Source organism: Cynara cardunculus, assembly GCF_001531365.2.
Source record: "Cynara cardunculus var. scolymus isolate 2C chromosome LG 17, CcrdV1, whole genome shotgun sequence".
Lineage (NCBI taxonomy): Eukaryota > Viridiplantae > Streptophyta > Magnoliopsida > Asterales > Asteraceae > Cynara > Cynara cardunculus.
This window is the reverse complement of record NC_037544.1, coordinates 9834135-9841587: the sequence shown is the minus strand read 5'-3', so window position 1 is coordinate 9841587 and position 7453 is coordinate 9834135.

Below are 7453 nucleotides of genomic sequence, written 5' to 3'. Positions count from 1 at the left end.
CAGTTATAGAGAACGCTGGTTTTCTTTAAAAACCATCGACTATAACCAAATAATTTTCATGAAATCTGAACTCATGTGTTTTAAAGCGGATCTTATTGTTACACATCGATTAAGTAAAGCCTGATCACCTGTGCTTAATTTATGTGTAATGAGAGGAACTTAATCAATCTGAACAGAGGTATGCTCCAGCATTGAAATGGTTATGAAAAGCATGAGTCTTGTTGCACTTTTATGAATATCCGTTTCCTAGGACTAGAGGYGCTGGTCAAAAGGACCAGAGGCGAAGAAAATTAGAATGCTCGATTTTTGCTAAGTGTCCGTGTAGGACCAGAGGCGCTGGTCAAGAAGACCAGAGGCGATGGAAGATAGAATGTCCGATTTTCACTAAGTGTCCGTGTAGGACCAGAGGCGCTGGTCAAGAAGACCAGAGGCGATGGAAGATAGAATGCTCGACTTTAGCTAAGTGTCCTTCTTGGACCAGAGGCACTGGTCAAGAAGACCAGAGGTGCTGGAAAGTAGACTTCTCAATTTTCGCCAAGTGCCATGTAGAACCAGAGGAACGATGGACGGATTACTTAGAATTCCTCTATGTATAGAGGATGCCACAGAGGCTCTGGTCTCACAACCAGAAGCTCTGGTAAAGACGAGTAGAAGAACCAGAGGACCGTTGGACGGATTGCTTAGAATCTCTCTAAGTATAGAGGATGCCACAGAGGCTCTGGTCTCGCAACCAGAAGCTCTGGTCTCGCAACCAGAAGCTCTGGTAAAGACGAGAAAAAGGACCAGAGGACCGATGGATGGATTACTTAGATTTCCTCTAAGTATAGATAATGCAACAGAGGCTCTGGCCTCGCAACAAGAAGCTCTGGTAAGGGAGAGCAGAAGAACCAGAGGATCGATGGACGGATGGCTTAATGTTTTTCTAAGTGTAGGAGTGGAACCAGAGGCTCTGGTCTTGTTACCAGAAGCTCTGGTAAATGCTTCAGGAGGAACCAGAGGATCGATGGATGAAAGATCAATAATTATTCTAAGTACGAGGGTTAAAGCCATTGATTGGTAAAGATAGAATTCCATTGGATTATCAGAAAACCGATGGATAAGGAGTCCTTCTCTAAGGACTTTAGTACAAGCAGAAGCTCTGGTCTCACGACTAGAAGCTCTGGAAATATAACTAGAAGTGTTGTCCGGAGGATCCAGCATGATTATCATGACTTAGTTTTGTTAGAAGCTTCTAATGTATCACTAAGTTATTGCTAGAGGATGCACTTTAGTAACTAAGATTGTTCATGTCACAGATCTCTACGATGTCTTCTGATCCGAGTGAATACTCCGCTGATGAATCCGGTTATGTAGTTGGTCGCTCTGGAAGGAACTCAACCCGCAACGAAGAAATTGACCCGTACATGCAAGACACAGCATCAAGTGACGCAGCGGCCACGCCCCAAGTATCTTACCTACCCCCAACGAAGTCGGTACCTGATGTTCCGCCACGAACCTATCATGGCCCAAGAATCAGAGTCACGCCCAGAAAGAGTGTCCCACTACCGCAGCGGGTGACGTTCGAGAACTCTCATAGGGTGGTAGGGGAGTCATCCCGACCCCATGTAGGGAGTAGAATGACTCAAATCATGACCGAGATACCTGCGTCTCACCCTCGAGGGATGAACCCAACTAAAAGAGAGTGGGTGAGGAGGATTGCAGCTGACACGCAAGTACATCAGACTCGGCTAGGATATCATCATCACATCCTCAATAACCTGTCCGATGTGATAGAAGCGCACCACCAGAGCATAATAAGGAACAGAGAGACTGTTGTTGCCGCCAGGCGGGAAATTAGGAGGTTGTATAGATGGTTGGTGGTTTGTGGAATGATGATGTTGGCATTGGGAATAACCATAGGATGGATGTTGTTCTAGAAGGAGAATTAAGAGTAGGATACTCACTTTTTTTTTGTTCCGTTACTAGAAGCCCTGTTTTGTACTTGCCATCGAATATCAATGCATGAACACCTTTTGAAGAATGCTTATTATGTCAATTTATTGTTCGAATGAGTAAATTATGGTTTTGGTAATGCCTGATCATCCTTCATGCGAAGAACACTTTTGGGTACCATAGAAATATCTGGGAAGCTATAACACTTGTTTTGCCATCAAACTTATGAAATCCATTCTAAATAGGATCCAAGGAAATGCCGCCAAGAAGGGAGAACCCNTGAAATCTCGTTGAAATCAGAATCTTATTTGTTTTGTTTCTTTTCTGGAATTTATTTAAAGTTGATGATTTTTTTTGTGTTAGAGTTTTGACTCTTGATAATGTTGAACCAGAAGACCCCTTCCCATCATTGCTACCATTCTTGGGCATGCACCCGGTTTGGGAGGCGTATGACTCAAGGTTGTAGAATTTTTGAAAAGAGTGTTAAACCCACTCAAAATATCTAAATTTTGAGTTTGATTTTGATAGTTGGCGGCTATCATCATTATTTTGGGATGACATTTAATGATGTCATTATTAGGATTTTGGAAGGTTCTTTTTTTAATTAATAATAAAATGTCGGCCTTATTTTATGAAAACACTTGATGGCTTTGCATTGGAGACAACTTTGCCCTATCTGAGTCAAGGAAACCGTTAAGTAATGTAGCGCTGGTTGGTCTGTCAGGAAGTTCGAGCGAGCCTAGGAAGCCTCTAAAGGAAACATTTGGATATTCGTCAAACTTGTGAGTTCTTACGGCCCCACTTTTACTGCTTTTGTATATTTTATGGGGGAAAAGCATGAGACTGAGCAAACTTTGCTTGTTATGATATATTAAATTTTGGACTAAAGAACTGTTTAGTCGATGCTTGCTCAAAACTTTTAGACTAAGGAACTGCTTAGTCAAGCTCTGTTGAAACCTCTGGACTAAGGAACGGCTTRGTCWGGTTTAYTATGTTTTGTTTTGAYAACTGATATTGCACTTAGAATAAATGCTAAATTGATGTGCTTGGGAGTATATGTTTCCAAATAAAAGTTCTCGTCCGTAAACGCTACTTGTTAACTCGGGTACATTCTCGGGCCGTGATATTGTGGATAGCCGCTATTGTGTTGACAGTCCCACCCAGAAAGGGTGCACAATTACCTACGTTTTCTAGTCTAGTCATGTGGAATTTGGACCACCACTGAATTAGTACTCTATCGAACTGTGGGACCTAAGTAGTGAACGGGCTACTTCTGGTTGTTTGAAACTTAATGGGGCAAGTTTGTCAGGTAAGGCTCAGTAGCGTCTCAAGTTTTACATCGTGAGAGATTTACATTTATTAAGTGCAAAGAATTCGCATAAGTTCGCTACTACTTGGTTTATGCATTGAAATGTTTTATGCATGTGAAAATCCGTGAATTCACCAACTCTTTGTAGTTGACTTTGTTTTATTCCATGCTTTTCAGGTTCTAAGTAAAGTTGTTTTGATTTTTGGGAGCATACTTGAGCATGGATCGATTAAGTTAAGATTTTGAAGTGTTTTGAGAACGTTGTGTAAAATTCTAATTTTAGTTATGTCGATGAACTACTTGGTTTTTGGAAACAACTTGGTATGGTGTTATTTATAAACTGTTGCTATGACTCGCTTGCCTGTTACATCTCGTGTTTCCGCTTTAGCGGGGTGTGACAGTGATGAATCTATAACATTCAAATACATCTCTTGGTTCCGTAATCCATTATCTGGTTCCATAAACGTACCATTTGTGGCCTCCTAGTTGAAGTAAACAATCCATATTGAGGTTCCATAAAAGTCACATTTGTCGTCTCTTCCGTTAAAGAAAACATACCATCTCCTGATTCCATAACCCTAGAATTAAAACTTTTCCAAAAAAAAAGAACCCAGAAAATCGAATCGGCTCATTGAAGATATTATTGGCGATTTGGTTTTCGAATAAATCTCTCACATAAACTTCGTTTACGATATCTGAAGGATCCATTAAACGTTGATTATCAACAAATCGATTTTACCCACAACTCTGAAGAACACTAATATACAACACAATATGTTGAAGGTTTAGAATCTGCTCAACTACTAGATTAAAGAAAAACTCGGCCAATAACAAACATAACAGTTACAAAATATAGAAATAAATGATATCAATCCCAAAAAAAGGCTTCATTATTTTTGGTAATTCTCTAAATAAATTGTTCTACCAAATTTACCTTTTTCTAATTTATAAAACATAAAAACAACTAAAAAAAATGTATGTATAGGATTAGGTTGCATCGGTTGTATGAATTTGAAAGGTTGTATTTGAACGACACCCTATATATATATATATATATACACACACATCATCATCATCTTAATATAAAAAAATATCTAAAGTATATTATTTATTAAAAACTAAAAAATGATAAAGACAATATCGTCATTGACTTAACAGAGATAATGTTAATGGTGTTAGGGGAAGGGACTCAGTCTGGAACAAAATTAAAAAAAGTAGTGACAATATATGTAGTTAATAAGTCAATAGTTAGATTATCAATTAATAGCCTGATTTTCAACAATAGATAGCTAATCAGCTAATGACTAATTTATCAAAAAAAAAGTTAATTGCCAAAAATAGTCTAATTATTATTGAATTATGTTATTTAAAAACTCAAAAGTTACAAATCAAACTTTTTAACTTTTAAATTCATCAAATACTTTTCAAAGTTGTCATTTTTTTTGGAAACAACGAAAATAGAAAAGATAGGCACAAAATATCGGAAGTTTTTACATTTTTAATTGGTAAATATAATTCAAACAGAAAAATAGATTAATGAAAATAAGAATTTTCATATTTCACAAAACCGTTATTTCAAAAAATGACATCATGGATGTATATGCAAATCCAATGTTTTATATTTGAAAAATACAATATAATATTTTGGTTTGGTTTTTACTTTTATAATGTTTTAATTTCTTATTTTAGAGAATATATTTTTTAAAAACTCAATATGATATGATATGATGATTATGATATGTTTTGTTAATTACATCAAATATATGTGTTATATTTCCTGAATTAATTGTATTAACAACATAATACATTCAGTAAAGTGTGTAAGCATTTTCCGGGTACAATCACAAGAATAGTTTCATAAAACATGCTTAAGAAGCATTTTTCAAATAAAAAATTTTGACCATTAAAACCATAGGTTTTACGAAATCACTTTGTTATTTCTTCAAAATACAAAAAACATTTTTATTTTAATTTTTATAGTAGTAATATGATAACATATATTCCTTTTGTGTTTCATTATTCCCCAACACTTGGGGCATTCTGTATATGCATAATTGAGGTGAGGGGCATGTTCATATTTTTCTTTCAAACCCACATGCCTAAAAAGATAATCCCAATTGGACCCGGAAAATCTTATCACAAGTTGAATAAATCAACCACCAGGAATATTTTAAATGAATTATAACACTTGGGGTTGTTTGACAGTTGTTAAATGAATTAGTACAGAATAATTAAAAGACTTTCATTATATAGTACAAAATGAAATGTAACTGTTTGTTAATTATTTACAACGAAATCAAGGGTTGAATGATTAAAAAAGGTTAATGATACAAAATCATTCAGAGGGTTTTAGAACAATTAAGAGATATGTTTGTTTTTGCCAAACAAAATTTAGGTCTTAACAATTCAAAAGTTGCTTCTTAATGAAACTATTAAGAGGTAAACAAACAACCATTTATTCTAAAATTTTATAATTCAAAACTTCTTAGAGTAAACTACAAATTTGGTCCTTGTGGTTTGTTGGAAATAACATTTTTCATCTCTGTAATTTTGAAATTACAAGATGGTCATCATGGTTTGTAAAAATGTCCGGATTGTTCCACCCCTCTAATAACCATTAAAAACTCCATTAAACGCAAAATATTTTCTTTTATTTATCGATTTTTTTATCTTTTGTTTGACCAAAATTGATTTTATAATTTTGGTCTCTATGGTTTTTGATTGTGACAAGAATTCAAAAAATGACGAAAATGTCCATCATTAAATGGGATTTTTAACAACCTTCAGTGGGAAAAACCAAATCCGGACGTTTTTACAAAACACGATGGCCATCCTATAATTTTTAAACTAAAAGGACAAAAAGTGTTACTTTTAAGAAACCACAAGAACAAATTTGTACTTTATTATGGGGCCGTTTACCAAACACTTGCTCAGTAAGCGTTTGCCAATATTTTTCAACACTATCATTTACTTACCGGGTAAGATTTTAATCAACAAAAATGGCATTGTATGCAACAATTTAACCGGTAAGTGCTAACCGTGGTAAGAGTTGCCGTTCTCACTTACCGGGTAACACTCTTGGTCCTTTCATCGCTCTTACCGGGTATGATTTTTGGTCCTTACCATTTTAATCCTGTAACGTAATGTGACTTGTTAAGCCCTTACCTGAGTAAGCGTTTGGTAAACGACTCCTAAGTTTTTATCATTTAAAGGATCTGACTAGTAAATTCATATTCCTTAAAATGTGAATTAATTAAAACCAAAAAGAGAGTGATTAAATGGGAAAATCAGCAAAATAACCAAAATATACCCGTATTAACAAAATAACCACTTCTCAGCAAAATTGCCAAAACGACCACCTGGATCGCCCCGAGGGATGATCCATGACTTTGGTGGGTGATCCTCCTTATGTTGACAAAAAAAGTACTCAAAATAATATAAAAAATGATTTTGGTGGGTTTCACATGCCTCCTTTTATGGTACAAGAAGAGTACATGCCTCGTTTTGCGTGGATCTACCCTCGGGGGAGATCCACGTCACCCAATCGCCCCCCGGGGGCGATCCAGCCTTTAATTATTATTTTATTTTTTAATATCGATTAAGGGTTGTTTTTAATAAACAGTAGACGATATTTAAACTGTTTTTTTCCCTTTTTCGAACCAAATGTCATGGTTTTATTATATAAAATAAAACTACTTTTATTCTCACAACCCGTAAACCTTATAAAAAATATGATTGTATGTAACACCCCCAAACCACACATTGCATGTAACACATATTTCATATAAAAGAAATACATGATATCATTCCATTCAGGTCCCTTAGTACAAGAATTTAAAATGACCAAAATACAAGGTCCAAAAATTCTGAAACATCACTTGTACTAATCAATCAAAACTATACATCCAAGCAGATCTTCAAGTAGAAATGCATATAGAAAAATATTAAATCTTCCCCTTTTCCTTACTATCCGTACCTCCTGCAACACATAGTTAAAATCACAAAAAGAGGATTAGACCGAAAGGTCTAGTGAGATAACCTATTTATGTCATTGCAGGGTGAAAATCACCAAAATTTTTATGGAAAACAATTATTCATATATAAAACAAATATATGAACAAATAAGAACTCAATACCAGACTTCTTCCATATTTCAAGCAAAGCTTTCACTTATACAAATCTCATACCTCTGAATCAAACAGGTTTCACATA